Here is a 19,278-nt window from a genome sequence, read left to right on the forward strand (position 1 = left end):
GGGTGGGTGGGTAGAAGAATGGAAGAGGGGGTGGGTGGGTGAATGGGTGGGTGGAGAGAAGAATGGGAGGTAGGAAGGCAGGCAGCTGGGAGGGAGGGTGGGAAGAGGATTGAATATCCCTGGGTTAACATACATCCAGAAGCAGTGTAGTGCAGTGATCAAGAATGTAAACTCAGGAGCCCGAATGACTGAGTTCAAATCTCATCTCCGCTAGCATCAGCTGTGTGACCTTGAACAAGTCGCTTAACCTCTCTGAGCCTTGGTTTCCTTATCTGTAAAATAAGGATGATGTCGATGATAGTAATAATAACTACCTTCTCATGTTATTCTGAGGTTTAAGTGAGGTGATACCCTTTAAAATCCTTAAACCCCTGGCACAGAATCAGCTTTCAGCAAATATTAGCTCTTTTTTTTTTTTTAACTACTCCTTCTCTTGATCTTTCATCCATGGTATCAGAAAACTCACACTGAAGATCAAGAGAAAGACAAAGAAAAGCTGGCTTCCTCTCAAGAAACATGCTCCAGAGAATATGAGTGATTTTGGTCGTGAGGAAGAGAATCTCTTTAGGGCAAACATCTTTTGAATCGGCCACAGCGGAATTTGTACCAAGTTCCTCAGAAACAGCTAGAAAAAGAAAAATAAAAAAAGAATAAATAACAAGATGCTTTCTCTTTTTCTCTGGAGCGGTCATGTGGCTTAGCTGCAAATTGTTTCCCAAAAATGAGTCAGCTGGGGAGAGATGGCAAGTGTGTTTGAGCCAACCTGTGTCATTAAAACAACACAAAACAGCCCCCATCCACCCTGGTAACATTTCAAAGATGAAATGTTTGGGCCCATTTCCACAGCCTTAGGAATCTGATCCACCCAGGTTCAAATCCCAGCTCTGACACTTCTTTGCTAGTGTGACATGTCACCCCTCTGAGCCTTGGTTTCTCCCACTGTAAAATAAATAGTCATAATCTTATTTGCCTCACAGGGTTTGTAGAATAAATGAGATCACCTAGTGCCTAAAAAATGCAAGATACTAATAGTAGTAGTTGTGCTAGCACCAGCTCTTTGAGGCTGCTGGGTGTGAACTTGCTGAATTTTGTCCCCAGTTTTCATATATGTCTGCAAGAGACATCTGACCCTCTCATGGGCCCTTGGCTTGTCAGCAAGACAAGAATTCTCTTGAGAATTTCTTTTCTCTATTTTCTTCCTGAGTTCCCATGTGTTAAATGGCGAGGTCTCCCCATTTGACAGATGGGCAAAGCGAGGCATTCAGAGGGGTGATGTGACATGCCCAAGGGATTGTCTTCTCAAAGGCACGGAGACAGCATCCTGCTCCCTGCAGCATTGCAGCAGAAAGCCGGATTCAAGGGAAAAAGGCTCAGGGAGTCTGGGAGGGGGTCCCGAACTCAGACCTCTGCTGGGCCAGGCAGGCAGCGAGCAGGAGTGAAGCCGGCCAGCGTGCAAACTCCAGAAGAGAGTCCATTGCCTCTCCATGGGACCTTGGGCAGGTCTCTGGGCTCTCATGCTTCTCTTTGAGCTGAAACCCCTGGGGACCTCCCGGGTGTCGCTATGCCACCTCCTGCCCCCCTCGGAGCTTCAGTTTCCACAGCTGGGAGAAGCGGCGGCTCACCGCCCCCGTGCCCGCCTTAAAGGTCAAGACTGTGAGGCCTGTGGGGGTCTTGTCACCCGTCCGCAGGAAGCAAACGTCATGCCAGTGGCCCCAGATGTCTTCCTAGCGGGCGACCTTTGGTGAGCAGTGGGCCTTGCCCTGGGACCGGGCCCCCTCCCACCTCTTTCTCACTCCCTGGGGGAGGAGCCAGCTGCTCTGTGGGCGGGGCCTGGGGAGCGGCTCACCACATCCTCCCCTTCCTCCCCACCCTGAGCACGCGGTGGGGCTGGGATGGCAGGCACCGCCTCTGGCCGACCCACTGGCGTCTCTCTGCCGAGTGACCTAAGGGCTCGGGGTCCGACTGTCTGCCGGCTTCTCCCTGCGCGTGACTGACAGCCACACGGCTTTCTGTCTGCCTGCCTGCCTGCCCGTCTGCCTGGCTGTCTGTCTGTCTGCCTGGGTGGCCAGCTACCTCTTTGCTTGACTTCTGCTGTGTGACTGGCAGGCCAGCGCCTGGCTGCTGTCAGTCCATCCCCCATGCAGCTGATCGGTCCCCGCCCAACAACCTCTGTCTTCTGTCCGTGTGTGACCTCTTTGCGACGTGACTGATGGTTGCCTTTGCCTCTCCGTGGCCCGCCTGCCCAGAGCCCAGCTACCATCCGTCTGGGTGACAGGTCTTGTGCTATCTGGTCGGTGACTTGGGGCAAGTTACAGCTTCCCACCCCAGTCCCCTGCCTGTTCTCCCAGACCCCCATCCCTCACGCCAAGCCCAGCTGCCACCCCCTGGAAGCCCACCGGATTGCACGAAGCACAGAGAGAATGGATTTCTGAGACAGCAGTAAGACAGCAGGTAACTCACCTCTAGCTACCGCTCTGGAGGGGCTGTGTGGGGGGGGGAGGAGGTACTTTCTCTGCTCAGGAAGACGTGCAGGGGTCCTGTGGCCTCATCACACCTGGGGACAGTTCAGCCCAGCTCAGCATGCCTGGCGTGCCGCTCTGTGGGTCTGCAAGAGGCCCCAGGGACATAGAGGCAGAGGCATAGGCATGGCTGAGATGACCCCCTGAGGTTGTGGAAACCAGCCTCTAAAAGGCAGGGGCTGGGTAGGGAAAGCTGGTTCCAGACTGAACATGATGTGACAGTCACCATGGTTCTGGGCAGCTGAGCCGGGCAGGGGTGGGCATGAGTGTGACGGGGTCTGTTTGGGGAAGGGGGGAGGCATCGACTTTGTACCAGGTTGTGTGTTTTATCTCCTTTATTTCATCTGAATCTTTTAAGATGGGTTGGTGTGCCCATTTCACAGATAAATACAGGTTCTGAGAGGTAGAGGGATTTTCCCAAGGTGACTCAACCAGTATGTATCAGGGTCGGCAGGTGACTTGGAGGCTGGTCCTGCCCTCCACATGCCGTCTCCTCATCTTTCTCATGAAAACACGGCGGATGCGCCGATGCTGAGAGGCAAATCGGTTCTGTGTGTGCGGAGGAGAGGGGAATGAGGAAACTCAGGGAGGCTGAGCCTTGAAGGATGGGTTGAATTTTGACTTGGGGAAAAAAGGGGGAAGGAAAAAACAGGCAGACACACTCCTGGCAAGAGGAGCAGGTGAGTAAACGCCTGGAGGGGAACTTAGGATGCAGAGGACCCAGGGCAAGGGGGGGCATTAAAAAGTCAGGGGCCGCTCTTGGGAGGACATCTGCTTTCCCCTGGGGGAAGGTGCGGGGGTTTTAGAAGCACATGGTAGAGCGGGGAAAACCTGGCTGATTCAAAATCCAGCCATGCGGCTTCCTGGCTGGGTGAACTTGGGCAAGTTTCTCTGCTTCTTCTAGCCTCGTGGAGCCTCGGTTTTCTCATCTGTGAAATGGGGAGAATGGCAGCTCCGTCCCTGTAGGGCTGGTTGTGAGGATTCGAGGGAATGAAAATATCAAAGCTGCTGGCTGGGGGCCTGCCCAGGATGGGAGTTTGCATCACGAGGAGGCTGGAGCCTGTGGAGGAGAAAGGCCAGTTCCCAAGAGCCATGGAAGATGCAGAGATACACTCGGGAACGTACAGTCAGTCCCACCTCCCTCAGCCGCCTGGGTTCTGGTCCTCCTGGGGCCAGCGCTCAGCATGCAACAGGCACGTGAAGCTCTCCCATCATCTTCACAACACCAGGTGAGGCTGGTGGCCTCATTCAGCCCATTTCACAGATGAGGAGACTGCCCCTCAGTGAGGAGAAGCTTTCCCCAGGTCAGCTGTGACCATAAGATGCAGAGCTGGGTTTGCAACCCCAAGAGTGACAACCTGCTGGACAGGATAACAAAAAAGCAAGAGTCATAGTCCTGGGGCACCTTCTGAGAGGGGCATTGGGTCAAGGGGGCTGGGCAGACCCCAGAGGGGGAGCCCCTATCACCTGTTTCCCATGGTGGGTTCAGCGGAAGCCCTAATCTTGCCCGCCCCACACCTGGCAGGGAGTCTGGATACGCACATCCCCGCAGCGGAGGAAACTAAGAGCCCTTATGTTAGGACGTGGCCAAGACCCCGGGCCAGGAGAGGCAGGTGAGCAAGACAAAGGATGTGCCCCAGGTGCTGCAGGCTCCCGCCTTCCCATCGAGGAAGAGAAAGGGGTTGGAGGGGGGGACTGGAGCCCAGAGGGGCTTATAGTCAAGGGAAGGGGGCTTGCTGGAGGAGGGGACCAGTTTAAGAGAAGATAGAACAAGTAGAGCAGGCCACCAGAAGCTTTGGGAGGGACCAGCTTCTCCACAGCATCAGGACCACCCTGGGGCCTGATAAATAAATGGATGAAAGGAAGGAAGGAAGAAAGGGCATCCTTCCTCCCAGCGAGGGGAGCCAGTGCCTTCAGAGCGCTGGCGGGCCAGAATGATGGCTCAACTTCTCCCCACAGCTGGGAGGTCTCCACAGTCAGCTGGGGAGCCCTGGATCTGGCTCATCACCACACTACCGGTTGTGATTTGGGGCTTTGAAAACAGTCCGACCTAGGTTCGAGTTCCATCTCCATCACTTAGTACCTGTGTGACCTGGAGTGAGTCACTTAACCTCTCTGAAACTTTGGTTTCCTTATCTGTTGTATGGAAATAAGAATGCGTATCTCGGTTTGCTGTGAGGTTTTACTCAATGAGTATTTACTGAGCACTCTCCTAGATCGTGGGCATTCGGTGGTACACAGACAGAGCCAGTGCCATTTTGAGGGGAAAGAGCTTAGCAGTGGCTCACGAGAAAATAGCAGCTACTATGTCTTACTTTAAATATCATTGGTAATAATCGTCTTGTTAATTACCCAGAACACTTGGTGTAGCTTCTGGCATATACTCAGCCCTCGATAAATGATCATTCTATGATGAGTCTACTCCCCACTTTCTCAGATGGGGAAGCTGAGGCTCTGAGAGGGCTGGGGTTTCCTAGGGTCGCCCAGGGAATCATGTACAAGCAGAGGGAAGAAAGCTGTGAAGACAAGGGAACAAACACTTCCTCGGCGGGGTGGGGGGGTCTTCCCCCCCATCACAGCCCCTTCCTCCCCCGCCTCTCCCCTTCCGTGCCTTCTGAGGCACCCCAGCCCCCAGGGGAAGGGGAAGGGGGGCTGAGAGGAGCCCCCTGCTTCGTGGCTCACAGGTGGCACCGCCCCCACTTCTCGCCCTGGCGCCCGGCCAAAGGGACTTTTTATGACAGCTCAAATGAGAGCTCTGAGTAAACTTGGAACTTCTGAAACAACCTGACGATATTCCCCGGGGTGTGAGCAGAGGTCCCTCTGAGGGCCCCCGATGGCCAGGCCACCTGCAAAAGGGCCCTGGCCTGCGGGTCCTCACAGCCCCCAGGAAGGATCTGGCCACTCATATGGTCCCGAGTGAGGTGGGGCAAATGCACCAGCCTGGCTCCCTGCTCAGGCCCTGGCCTCTCCTCGCTCTGTGACCCTGGGCAAGGCTCTGGGCCTCTCTGGGCCTCTATTTCCTCATCTGCCAAGAGGGCTTGATGATGTAGCCTGGGACGAGGGCCTGCTGGCTTTCTTCGGGATGAACCAGTAACCCCCAGTCTACCTGGGCCAGGGCCAGGGCAGGCTGATGGGGGCGTGCTGGGCAAGGACAGGTTAAAGGGCAGGTCGCCAGCCCCGCGCCCCGCCCCCACCTCGTGACCTCAAGCAGCACTGGTTCGAAGCATCCTCTTTTCTCTGCCTTACAGCCAGCCCCTCCTGGTGGGGGGCGGGGGGGGCGGGGAAATGGGGCCGGGATGAGGTGTGGCTACGGGAGCCCAGGGAGGCTGCACAGTCTGGGTGGGGTTGCCAGCACAGTGAAGAGCAAATAGAGATGGCACAGGCAGGAAGAGTTTGCTGGGGGTGGGGCATGCCCCTCAGCTGGGAGAGGTTGCACAGTCAGGAGAAGTTCCCGTAGCTGGAAAGGCCAGTCAGGCTTGGAGAGGCTGCGTGGACAGGGATTCGTGGCCCGGCTGGGAGAGAGAGACGGACTAAAAGATTCCACAGGCTCAGAGGTGGGACAGGCTGGGCAGGCCTTTCCCCTCATGTTCAGCTCCTACTGACTAAGCTGTCATCCCAAGGTCTTGGCACACCTGTCCTCAGGTACCCCCAACCCACCCTTTGCCACCGCACCCCTCCCCAGACTATGTAAAAGGCAACTTGCGATACTCACACACCTACAGTGTGCCCAGCGCCCGCCTTACGCCCCCTCAGCCAGGCCAGGGCCACTGCCCCCATTCTACAAATGAGGAAACTGAGGCCCAGAGAAAAGAAGAGCCCGAGGTCCCACTATGAGTTAGAGGCAGAGCCTCCTTCTGGATCCCTAGGTAGAAGGAGTGGTATGTGCACAGGCCCCGAGGTGGGGGGAAAATGTTGGAACTCTGGAGCTTTTATCCTTATCAAGTGCATACAGATCCTCAATGCCCTGAATTTAAGAAAGAAGAGTCAAAAAGAATAAGATGGGGCTTCCCTGGTGGTGCAGTGGTTGAGAATCCGCCTGCCGATGCAGGGGACACGGGTTCGTGCCCCGGTCCGGGAAGATCCCACGTGCCGCGGAGCGGCTGGGCCCGTGAGCCATGGCCGCTGAGCCTGCGCGTCCGGAGCCTGTGCTCCGCAATGGGAGAGGCCACAACAGTGAGAGGCCCGCGTACCACAAAAAAAAAAAAAAAAAAAATGTATCTTTGGAGTGTACAGTCTACATGGGTTTCAACATTGAGGGTAAGCTTCAAAATGCATTATGATAGAAAGCATTTTCTTGCGTTTAGTCACTCATGTAACGAATGCTTTGAGCACCTACTGTCTGTCAGGCACCGGTTAGCCATCGCCATTCAGCCGTAACCAAGCAACACGTGGTTCCCGCCTAGAAACTGCTCAGAATGTTGCCCAAAACGCCATGAGCAGCGTGTTCTGGCGGAAGGATGGACCCCAGAGGAAGGAGTGACTCATGCCTTGGAGAGGCCAAAGAGTTACAAAGGAGGTGACATTTGAACTGGCTTTTGAAGCCTGAGTAGGAAGCTGATAGACAGCCGGGGAGAGCAGAGAGAGTTCCGGTGGCTGAAGCAGCACGTGCGAAGGTGTGAGAACCCAGATTTGGCGTGTTGTGAAGATGTCCAGACGTCGGGGATCTGGAGCACATGGAGTCCGGGATGAAGACGAGGGGGGCAAAGGGAATGTTGGGGGACAGATCCTGACATGTTTTGAATGCTAGGCTAAGGAATTTGGGGCTTTCTCTGAAGGGCAGTGGGGAGCCGTGGAGAGGCATAGCTGGGGTGAGGACTGGGCTGGAGGGGCCACAGCTGGAGGCAGGGAGGTCAGGGAGGAGGCCAGGAGGAGGGCAGGTGAGCAGAAGTCCTTGGAGACCAGGGATAAACTAGAAGCCCTTTCTTCTGTGTTCCCTCTCGGGAAGTCCCTCAGTCTTGACGCTTCCCCTTCTGGTGACCTGTTGGGTCTTGTTTCTGGCACTGCTGGGGAGTCCCTCTTCAACAACCTCATGCCTTCTTGGTCCCTATGGAAAACGGGCCATTTTACTTTTACCGCATCCCTCACCGTTCACTTTCAAGCCCCAGTCCCCCCACCTGGGTCACATTGGAAATGATGACCGACTTAAGGATCTGAACGAGTCCCATTCCTGAATCATCAGTGAGGGAGAGAAGATACAGGGGAACCAAGAACTTGGGTTCTTTCCAGTTTGGGGAGGTAAATAATGCTGCTGTGAGCACTCCAGTACATGTCTGCTTATGTACACGTACATTTTGCTCTTTGGTGCATAATCTAGAAATGGAATTGTTGGGTCTCCTGTTCAGCAGAAGTTTTCCAAAGTGGTTGTACCAATTTACACTCCTCAGAGAAACTTGAGTAGAGATTGAGAGTTTTGATTAGTTCATACCCTTTTTAGCACTTGGAATTGTTTTTTTTTCTTTTTAGTCATTCTGGGCTGATGTGTAGTGCTATCATATTGGGATATAAATTTGCATTTCTTTGATAAGTAACGATTTTAAGCCTTTTTAACATGCTTGTTGGCTGTTTGGATGTCCTCTTTTAGGAAGTATCTGCTTAAGCTTTTGGTCCATTTAGAAAAAAATTGAGTTCTGGGTTATTTATCTATAATTGTTTTGTAGGAGTTCTCTCTATATATGTTGTATATAATTATATATACAGTTTAACATATTATATATTTATATACAATTATATAAAATATATAATATAATTATATGAAAGAAACTATAACAGATATAGATATAATCTCCCATTTCAGTTTCTTTTCCGTTCTTTTTTTTCAATTTGTCTTTTTGTTTGTGTCTTTTATAAGTGAAAAGTTTTCTAAATTCAAAAGGTACTTCCACTGGAGAAAAAAATGGAATTAGTGTGATTTATATTATTGTCTCCTTTTTTGAGAACAATAAAACATACCCCAATTTAATGAAGGTAGTTTACTCCATCAATCAATCTAACTTCATCAACATTTGGCAATTTATCTGACACCTCAGTATATTAATCTATTATTGCCTGATAAATATTTTTATAGATTTTAGACTTATGCACAAGATAATTGTGCAAGTATTTATTTCCCTTTTGATAAGCTATCTGGGAAGATACCAGGACACAAGAGGCATGATTTGTTTACCACATATTCTATTCCTCCATACTTAAAACATTTTTTTAAATAAGGAAAATAGTACATAAATTTTGCAGTGTGGCTTATGACTTCTTAAAATGAAACAAAGTTGGCTCTTCTTAAAATAGAGGTCAAAATTAGCATATGAATGTTGATACTGAATCACGTATCAGTCGATTTCTACAAAGTTACTTAATGTACATTCTACTTTGTAAAGGTAAATTTAACAGAATCATACATTGCTATGTAAAATTAATATCCTCTCTATAATTGATAGTTTATTTTATGATTTAAAATTCTCCCTAGTTTCAGTGATGGTGATATAAAGTTCAAAGTGAGTATTTTAATAAGCTGTGTCATTGCTTTTAGAGAAAATGCATTGTATTCAAGTTGCAATATATTTTAGTTTCTGCAGCATTACTCAGTGTTTATAAAATTGCTGAAAACATGTTTTTGTGTACTTTTGACATACTCTTTGAACGAAAAGACATAGGCAAAGCTAGGATAAATGCAATACTCAATGTTGGTGTAACATTATAATTTATGGAGTAATAGTCTGTTCATGAAATTTAACTACACTGAACAAGACCCTCTGGGCTTATGCATTGCAAGTACATACATTAAAAAAAATTTTTTTAAATTAATTAATTAATTTATTTTTTGGCTGTGTTGGATCTTCATTGCTGCACGCGGGCTTTCTCTAGTTGCGGCGAGCAGGGGCCACTCTTCATCGCGGTGCTCGGGCCTCTCACTGTCGTGGCCTCTCGTTGCAGAGCACAGGCTCCAGACGCACAGGCTCAGTAGCTGTGGCGCACGGGCTTAGTTGCTCCACGGCATGTGGGATCTTCCCAGACCAGGGCTCGAACCTGTGTCTCCTGCATTGGCAGGCAGATTCTCAACAACTGCGCCACCAGGGAAGCCCCCCGCAAAATTTTTTTGCTGCTTTTTTGTTGTTGTTTTTGCTCAGTAATGCACCACATTTTTTTTTTTTTTTTTTTTTTTTTTTTGTGGTATGCGGGCCTCTCACTGTTGTGGCCTCTCCCGTTGCGGGGCACAGGCTCCGGATGCGCAGGCCCAGCGGCCATGGCTCACGGGCCCAGCCGCTCCGCGGCATGTGGGATCTTCCCGGACCGGGGCACGAACCCGTATCCCCTGCATCGGCAGGCGGATTCTCAACCACTGCGCCACCAGGGAAGCCCTGCACCACATTTTTTTTTCTTTTTACCTTTTGACCCCCTTCACCTATTCCTCCCACCTCCCACTCCTTTCTTCTGGCAGCCATCAACCTGTTCTCTGTATCTATGAAATTATTTATTATTATTATTTTTGGATTCTACATATAAGAGAGATCATACAGTGTTTATCTTTCTCTGTCTGGCTTATTTCACTTAGCATAATACCCTCGAAGTTCATCCATGTTGTTGTAAATGGCAAGATTTCATTATTTTTCATGGCTGAATAATATTCCATTGTGGGTATATTCCACATCATCCTCATCCATTCATCTACTGAAGGACACTTAGGTTGTTTCCATATCTTGATTATTGTAAATAATACTGTAATGAGCATAGAGGTGCAGATATCTTTTTGAGATACTGATTTCATTTCCTTTGGGTATATACCCAGAAGTGGAATTGCTGGATCATGTGGTAGTTCTATTTTTAATCTTTTGGGGGACCTCCATACTGTTTTCCATAGTGGCTGCACCAAATACATTTCCACCAACAGTGCACAAGTGGTCCCTTTTCTTCATAGCCTCACCAATACTAGTTATTTCTTGTCTTTTTGATAATAGCCATTCTAACAAGGGTCAGGTGAAATCTCATTGTGATTTTGATTTGCATTTCCCTGATGATTAATGATGTTGAGCATTTTTTTTCATGTACCTATTGTCCATCTGTATGTTCTCCTTGGAAAAATGTCTATTCAGATCTTCTGCTCATTTTAAAATCAGATTGTATGAGCTCTTTATATATTTGGCATATTAGTCCCTTATCTGATATATAATTTTCAAATATTTTCTCCCACTCAGTAGGTTGCCTTTTCATGTTGTTGATGGTTTTCTTTGCAATACAGAAGCTTTTTACTATGGTGTAGTCCCACTTCCCTATCTTTGCTTTTGTTGCTTTTGCAGCCTACTTATTTCTTCATAATTCAGTCTTGGCAGGTTTTTAGGAATGTATCCATTTCTTCTACATTATCGAATTTGTTGCTGTATGATTATTCATAGTTGTATTTTTTTTTTTTTAGGGGCAATCATAGCTTTTATTTATTTATTTATTTATGGCTGTGTTGGGTCTTTGTTTCTGTGCGAGGGCTTTCTCTAGTTGTGGCAAGCGGGGGCCACTCTTCATCAAAGTGCATGGGCCTCTCACTATCGCAGCCTCTCTTGTTGCAGAGCACAGGCTCCAGACGCGCAGGCTCAGTAATTGTGGTTCACGGGCCCAGTTGCTCTGCGGCATGTGGGATCTTCCCAGACCAGGGCTCGAACCCGTGTCTCCTGCATTAGCAGGCAGATTCTCAACCACTGCACCACCAGGGAAGCCCCATAGTTGTATCTTATAATCAATTTTACTTCTGTAGCATCAGTTGCAATGTCTCATCTTTCTTTTCTGATTTTAGTTATTTGAATCTTCTCTTTCTTAGTCTAGCTAAAGGTTTGTCAACTTTGTTGATCTTTAGAAACATATTTTTTCTATTAGTCTCAAATTCAGTGTCCTTGTTTAACAGTTATTATCTAACAGTTTATCTGTTAAGTATCTGGACTTTTTAAGATAATATCATTCCAATCCTTATAGTTTTCTAATATTTATAGATTTATTTATTTTTCTTGCCTTATTGCATTGACTAGGACCTCCAGTACAAGACATTCTTACCTTTGTCCTGCCCTAGAGGATAAAGTGTTCGATATTTGACCATTAGGGATGTTAGTTGTATATATAGTGTGTGTGTGCATGTGTGAACGCATGTGTGTTACTTATCAGATTAAGAGTGTTCCTTCTATTCCTGGTTTCCTGAGAGTGTTTTAAAAATCATGAATGAGTGTTGCAAATTTTTAAATGTCATATTAAAAATTATTAAATTATCATATAAAATTTTTCTTTATTCTGTTTATGTGGTGAAATAGATTACTGACTTTCAAATGTCAAACTACCCTTGTATTTTTGGAATAAACCTCATGTGATAAGGATGTATAATTTACTTTGGTATATATCATCAGATTTGATTTGTTAATATTTTGTTTAGAATTTTTGTAAGTATATTTATGAGAGAGATTAAACTATAATTTCACTTTATTTTAATGCAAAGTGTTGGTTTCAAGGTTATGTCTTTAATTTCAGTGATTAGTTCATATATTTAATAAAAATATTGAGGTGTTTGGGATTAAGTGTAACTTCTTATTATTTGTTTTCCTTTTGTCCTATCTATTCTTTGTTCCTTTTTCTTCTTTGTCCCATTTCTTAGATGAATAAAGTTTTAAAAATTATTAATCTATGTTTTCTGTCTATTAGTTTGTTATATTTTCTTTTGTAACTCTTTTAGTGTTTTTCTTAGAGATTACAGCATGCGTAATTGATTTTTTTTTTTGGAGTCTACCTTTATATTAGTATTTTTATCACTTCCCAGACAATACAGTGACCTTTAACTTTATTCACCCCTTCTTATCTTTGGGGTATCATGGTAATATATTTTAATTCTACATATTGTTTAAACTTCATAAGATATGATCATTATTACTTTCAGCAATCAATAGTATTTATATTTATAATATTCTATTGCTCTTCATTCCTTCCTACAGTAAATTGCTTTCCATCTGAGATTATTTTCCTTTTGCCCCCAAAATTCACTTTAATATGTCTTTTGATGCAGGTCTACAGGTGACAAATCCTCTCAGCTTTTTAATTTTGGTATAAAAAAATTAAGATTTATTTTGCCTTCATTTAAAAAAATTTGTAATTAAGATCCAATTCACATACCATAAAATTCACTCTTTTGAGGTACACAATTAAGTAGTTTTTAGTATACTTATAAATTTGTGCAATCATCACTACTATCTAACTACAGAACATTTTTATTGCTCCAGAAATATCCTATACCCATTAGCAATCACTCCCTATTCCCCCTCCCTCTAAAACTCTAGCCCTTGACAACCACTAATCTACTACCTGTCTATGGATTTGCCTATTCTGGACATTTCATATAAATAGAATCACACAATATGTGCCTTTTTGTGTCTGGTTTCTTTACTTTGGATAAATTTTCAAGGTTCATCCATGTTGCAACATGTATCAGTAATTGATTCATTTTTATGGTGGAATAATATTCCATTGTATGCATAGTCTACATTTTGTCTATTAATCAGTTAATGAACATTTGAGTTCCTTCCAGTTTAGGGTTATTATAAGTAATGCTGCTATGAACATTTGTGTAGAAGGGTTTTGTTTTGTTTTGTTTTGTTTTGTTTTTGCGGTACGCGGGCCTCTCACTGCTGTGGCCCCTCTCGTTGCAGAGCACAGGCTCCGGACGCGCAGGCACAGTGGCCATGGCTCACGGGCCCAGCCGCTCCGCAGCATGTGGGATCCTCCCAGACTGGGGCACGAACCCATGTCCCCTGCATCAGCAGGCGGACTCTCAACCACTGCACCACCAGGGAAGCCCAGAAGGGTTTTTTTGTGAACATATGTTTTCAATTCTTTTCGCTATATACCTAGGAGTCAAATTGCTTGGTCATGTGGTAACACTATATTAACTTTTTGAGAAACTGTAAAACAGTTTTGCATAGTGGCTGCACCATTTTACATTCCCATCAGCAATGTATAAGTGTTCCACCCTTGTATCCTCACCCACATTTTTTATTTTCCATTTTTAAAAATAGCCATCTAGTGGGTGTGAGGTGGTGTCACTCCGTGGTCCTTATTTGCATTTCCCTATTGACTAATGATGATAAGCATCTTTTCATGTGTTTATTGGTCACCAGTATATCTCATTGGAAAAATGTCTATTCAAATCTTTTGCACAGTTTAAAATTGGTTTGTCTTTTAGATCTTGAGGGTTCTTTATGTATTCTGAACACTAACAAATATATGGTTTGCAAATATTTTTCCCACTCTGTATATTGTCTTTTCACTTTCTTGATAGTGTCTTTTGAAGCACAGAAGTTTTAAAATTTGAAATAGTTCAACATATCTGTTTTCCTTTGGTTGCTTGTGCTTTTGGTTTCATGTCTAAGAAACTACTGTCTAATACAAGGTTCTGAAGATTTACACCTGTATTTTATTTTAAGAATTTAATACTTCTTCCTCTTCATACTGGGTCTTTGATCCATTTTGAGTTGATTTTTGTATATGGTTTGAAATAGGAGTCCAGTTTCATTCTATTTCATGTGGATACCCAGTTGTATAAGCACCATTTATTTTATTTTATTTATTTATTTTAATTTTTAAATTATTCTATTTTACTTTTGGCTGCATTGGGTCTTCGTTGCTGTGCACAGACTTTCTCTAGTTGTGGCGAGTGGGGGCTACTCTTCGTTGTGGTGCGCAGGCTTTTCATTGCGGTGGCTTTTCTTGAGCACAAACTCTAGGCGTGCGGGCTTCAGTAGTTGCAGCATGCGGGCTCAGTAGTCGCGGTGTGTGGACTCAGTAGTTGTGGTGCACAGGCGTCAGCAGTTGTGGCGCATGGGCTCTAGAGTGCAGGCTCAGTAATTGTGGCGCACAGTTGCTCCGTGGCCTGTGGGATCTTCCCTGACCAGGGATTGAACCCGTGTCCCCTGCATTGGCAGGCAGATTCTTAACCACTACGCCACCAGGGAGGTCCCCCATTTATTGTAAAGACTATTCTTTTCCCCCAGTGAATTGTCTTGGCACCCTTGTCAAACATCAATTGAATGTAAATGTATGACCTTTTTCTGGACTCTCAGTTTTATTCCATTGATCTATATGTGTATAAATAAGTCAGTACCACCCTGTGTAGATTAATGTAGCTTTGTAGTAAGCTTTGAAATTGAGAAGTCTGAGTCCTCTAACTTTGTTCATCTTTTTCAAGATTATTTTGTTTATTCTTGCCACTTATATCTCCATATGAATTTTAGGATCAGCTTGTCAATTTCTGCAAAAGAGCCAGCTGGGATTTTGATAGGGATTACTTTGACTCTGTAGATCATTTGGGGGGAGTTATCTTAGCAATATTAAGTCTTCCAATCCATGAACATGGGATATCCTTCCGTTTATTTAGATCTTTCGTTATTCTTTCAACAATGTTTTGTACAATAGTTTTTAGTGTACCAGTCTAGCACTCCTTTAGTTAAATTTCTACTTTATTGGGCTTCCCTGGTGGCGCAGTGGTTGAGAGTCCGCCTGCCGATGCAGGGGACACGGATTCGTGCCCCAGTCTGGGAGGATCCCACGTGCCGCGGAGCGGCTGGGCCCGTGAGCCAGGGCCCCTGAGCCTGTGTGTCCGGAGCCTGTGCTCCACAACGGGAGAGGCCACAACAGTGAGAGGCCCGCGTACCACCAAAAAAACCAAAAAAAACCAAAATTTCTATTTTATTCTTTTTGATATTATTGTAAATGAACTCACTTTTAAAATTTCATTTTCAGATTGTTAATTCCTAGTTTATTAAAATACAGTTGATTTTGTATATTGATCTTGTATCCTGTAATCCTGCTAAATTCACTAATTAGTCCTAATAGTTTTTGTTATTATTATCATTATTTTTTTAAACATCTTTATTGGAGTATAACTGTTTTACAATAGTGTGTTAGTTTTTCCTTTACAACAAAGTGAATCAGTTATACATATACATATGTTCCCATATCTCCTAATAGTTTTTGTTCGGTTGTTTGCTTTGTTTCATTTTATTTTCTTGGTGTGGATTCTTTAGGATGCTGTATATACAAGATCATATCATCTGCAAACAGAAATACTTTACTTCTTTCTTTCCATTCTGGATGCCTTTTATTTCTTTTTCTTGCCTAATTGCCTTGGCTAGAACCAAGGCATTCAGTACAATGAGAGTGGACATCCTTGTTTAATAAAAGTCATGAGAGTGGACATCCTTGTCTTGTTTCTGATCTTAGAGGGAAAGCTTTCAATTTTTCATCATTAAGTATGATGTCAACTGTGGGATTTTAGTAGATTCCTTTATCATATTGAGCTTGCCTTCTTTTTCTGATATTTTTGCTGGATATAACATTCTAAGTTAGATTTTAAGTATGTCTTTGTCTTTAATTTTTAAAACAGTTTTTCTATGATGTGCTTAGATGTGGTTTTCTTTGTATTTGTTTTTGGGGCAGCAGGGGAGGGGTGGTTGTAGAACTCCTAGAATCTGTAGCTTAAGGTTTCTTGTTAGTTTTGAAAATTTCTTAACCAGTATCTCTATTATTGCTTCTGAGTTATCCCCTCTCCTCTTTTTCTTGACTCCCAATACATTTATGTTAGACCTTTCCACAATGTCTCATGTGTCTCTTTTGCTCTTTTCTGTATTTTTAAACATTTTTTCTCTGCATGCTTCAATCTGTTCATTTTCTACCAATCTTTCAGTTCACCAATCCTATCTTCTGATTTTCTAATCTGTTCCTTTATCCATCTATTAAGTTCTTATAAATTTCAATTATTGCATTTTTCAGCTCTAGAGTTTCTACTTTTAAATAGATGCCATATTTCTGGTGGAATTCTTGAACATACTGATCATAGTTATTTTAAATCCTGTCTCATAAGGCCATTTTCTGAATCACTTATGGGTCTGTTTCTGGTTTTGTTTTGGTTTTATCCTCTTGGCTTTTGGTCATTTGGTACTGTTTTCTGGTTTTCTTATCAATTTAATTCAATGCTAGACATTGTGTATGAAAAGTACGGAGGCTTTAGATGAAGCTAAGTTTTTCCAGATAGGTTTTAATTTTTTTTTCTAGCGGATTTATAGCATGTAGGCAGATCATCTTGATGCAGTGAAGACTGAACTATTTCTGATTTTTCTTATTCCCAAGGCATAGCCTTCCCTGAATAACTGGGTATTTATCAGGGCCCATTTTTCTTAGACTCTGATTCTTTCCTTAGCATTGTGAAACTGACAAAATCTCTTCTTAGCTTTTTAGCCTGTTACCAGATGCTTTCTGCTAGGTTTCCTGGAATGTAACTCATCTGCAGTGACTTGGCAAATTATTTGAGGGGGCATTGCATGCAGAATTTCAACACATTTTCCTTCTCTCTGGCACCCTGTCCTCTCAAGTACTATCTAACTTGGCTGCTTTCTCATGCTTTCTAGTGGTTTTTTTTTTCTCCTCTTGTAGTTGTTCTTATTAAGAGGGTTACTCAGATACCAGCTCCACCATGGCCAGAAGTGAAAGTCCCCCTTCACGTTTTATTTTATAAATCCAAAATTCACTTACGTTTAAAATGTTATGAAATAGTTTGGACATACAAAAGGTATAAAGAAAAACATAATCATCACCCATGGTAGCTTCACTCAGTTTTACCAAACTGTTGAGACCCCTGGAGACCCTCACCTCATCACATCCCCTCCTTGTCTATGCTATTCAAGATTTGATGTTTTTCATTCCCTTGGATTTCTCTGTATATTCAGGACACATGTATATTCACCCAAACAATATATAGAGCTGCTTTACATGGTGTTAAGTGTGACACAGATGGTGTTATTATGCCTGTGTTCTTTTCTAATTTTTCTTCTGCTTCAGAAAGAGTCATTTGCTTTGTGGGTTTTTTGGTTGGTTTTTTGGTGGATGTTGTTGTCGTTATTCTTCTGTAAGAGTCATTTGCTTTGTTGTGTGAGGCTATGATTCATTTTCACATTGAGTGATTACACTGTAGTTTATCTTTCCATTCTCTTGCTTATGGATATTTGGGTTGTTTCCAGTTTTTCAATACTAAAGTCGATGCCACTATAAACATTTCTGTCTATGCTTCTTGTACACATGTGCCAGCGTTTCCTTGGTAGTGTACCTCACAGTGGAATTGCTGGGTCTTAGGGTGAACACTTGTTCATGTTTGTTAGACCATGCCAAACTATTTTCCAGACTAGTTGTATTAATTTACGTCTCCACTAGCTGTAAATGAGAGTTCCCATTACGTTGTGTCCTCAGCAACATGTGACGTTGTCAGACTTTTAGTTTTTTCTAACCTGATAAAATTTAAATGGCATGTTATTGTGGGTTTCATTTGCATTTCTCTGTTGACTGTGAAGTTAAGCACTGTGTGTTCTCCATAGCAGCTGCTTCCATTTGACTTCCTCCCCCCAGTCTTCTCCACTTCCCCAGACTCTCCTGAAATGTGGCCACCTTTTAGTCTGAAGGACCACAACCTCAGAAGTCATTTCTAGGCACTGGAGCCTGGTGGATAAGCACCAATTTAGGGCTCCATCCCATCCAGGACTGTGCTGGAGTGCTTCACATGCAATGATACATTTAGTGCCTACAACAAAGATAAGAAAACAGAGAATCAGAGAGGTCAGGAACTTGCCCAAGGTCACACAGCTGGCACGTGGCAGACTCCTAGCCAGGTGTTCTTCACTCGGGTGTAGGAGGCTGCAGAGCACCCTCTGTCCTTCACTCAGGAAGCACACCTGCTGGTCTGGGTGCATGTGGGGAGTACGTTGCTGTTGCCCTCAGGAGTCAGCTGAATGGGAAGCCCCATAAGGGGTGGATCCGGGGCAGGGAGGGGCAGTAGGACCGGGAGGTGTTCCTACCTGGTGCTGTGGAAACAGGAGAAGACGTCATCATTCAAGGCTGATGTCTCCCAGAATTGAGTGGCTTGTTTTAGATGGTGTTCAATATCCCTGGACCCCCTACTGAGAGAGTGAGACCTTTTTCGAATTTCTTTCTATCCTCTGATGAGGGAAGGGGTGAGAATCTCAGCTTGATGCTAGTATGTCTTCAACACCTCTCTAATACTCTTTAATCTCCCTTTTTAAACAAAGGCAAACTAGATCTCCAACTCATCAGAGTCTTTTTATTTTTTTAATAAATGTATTTTATTTATTTAATTTTGGCTGCATTGGGTCTTCATTGCTGGGCGCGGGCTTTCTCTAGTTGTGGCAAGGGGGGCTACTCTTTGTTGCGGTGCGCGGGCTTCTCATCGCAGTGGCTTCTCTTGTTGAGGAGCACAGGCTCTAGGCGCACAGGCTTCAGTAGTTGTGGCATGCGGGCTCAGTAGTTGTGGCTCGCGGGCTTTAGAGCGCAGGCTTAGTAGTTGTGGCGCACGGGCTTAGTTGCTCCGCAGCACGTGGGATCTTCCTGAACCAGGGCTCGAACCACTGTCCCCTGCATTGGCAGGCGGATTCTTAACCACTGAGCCACCAGGGAAGCCCCATCAGAGTCTTAAGCAGGGGGATAGTATCTCACTAAAATTCAATTATTGTCTTTTGTTTTCCTTGTATTTAGTTTTTACATTTCACTGCATTTTGTTTTATGGTAAGTTGATTGTTTTGTTTAAGAAACACTTATACAACATCTGCTATATGCCAGGCACTGTTTCAAATACTTTACAATCATTGACTGGGGAATGATACACAACTATGGGGAAAAAATACACAACTATGTGCATTATTGCTTAGGTTGAAGTTAACTTTTTAATAGGGTCTGTTTATAGAAA

The 19,278-nt window shown here is 44.6% G+C and overlaps 1 protein-coding gene across 3 annotated transcripts in view; it reads left to right on the top strand.

Annotated features, from left to right (window-relative positions):
* Positions 1 to 1,716: 1,716 nt before the first annotated feature.
* The window catches only part of IL21R (interleukin 21 receptor), a 34,393-nt gene continuing 16,831 nt past the window's right edge, over positions 1,717 to 19,278 (top strand). The window contains exon 1 of one of the 3 annotated variants that reach the window (XM_059036158.2): positions 1,717 to 2,451. The gene's annotated coding sequence lies outside the window, so the exon portion shown is untranslated. The remainder of the gene's footprint in view (positions 2,452 to 19,278) is intronic. The other 2 variants (XM_067014196.1, XM_067014195.1) reach the window with 2 other exon arrangements.

Source organism: Kogia breviceps, chromosome 14 (assembly GCF_026419965.1).
Source record: "Kogia breviceps isolate mKogBre1 chromosome 14, mKogBre1 haplotype 1, whole genome shotgun sequence".
NCBI classification, from domain to species: Eukaryota; Metazoa; Chordata; class Mammalia; order Artiodactyla; family Physeteridae; genus Kogia; species Kogia breviceps.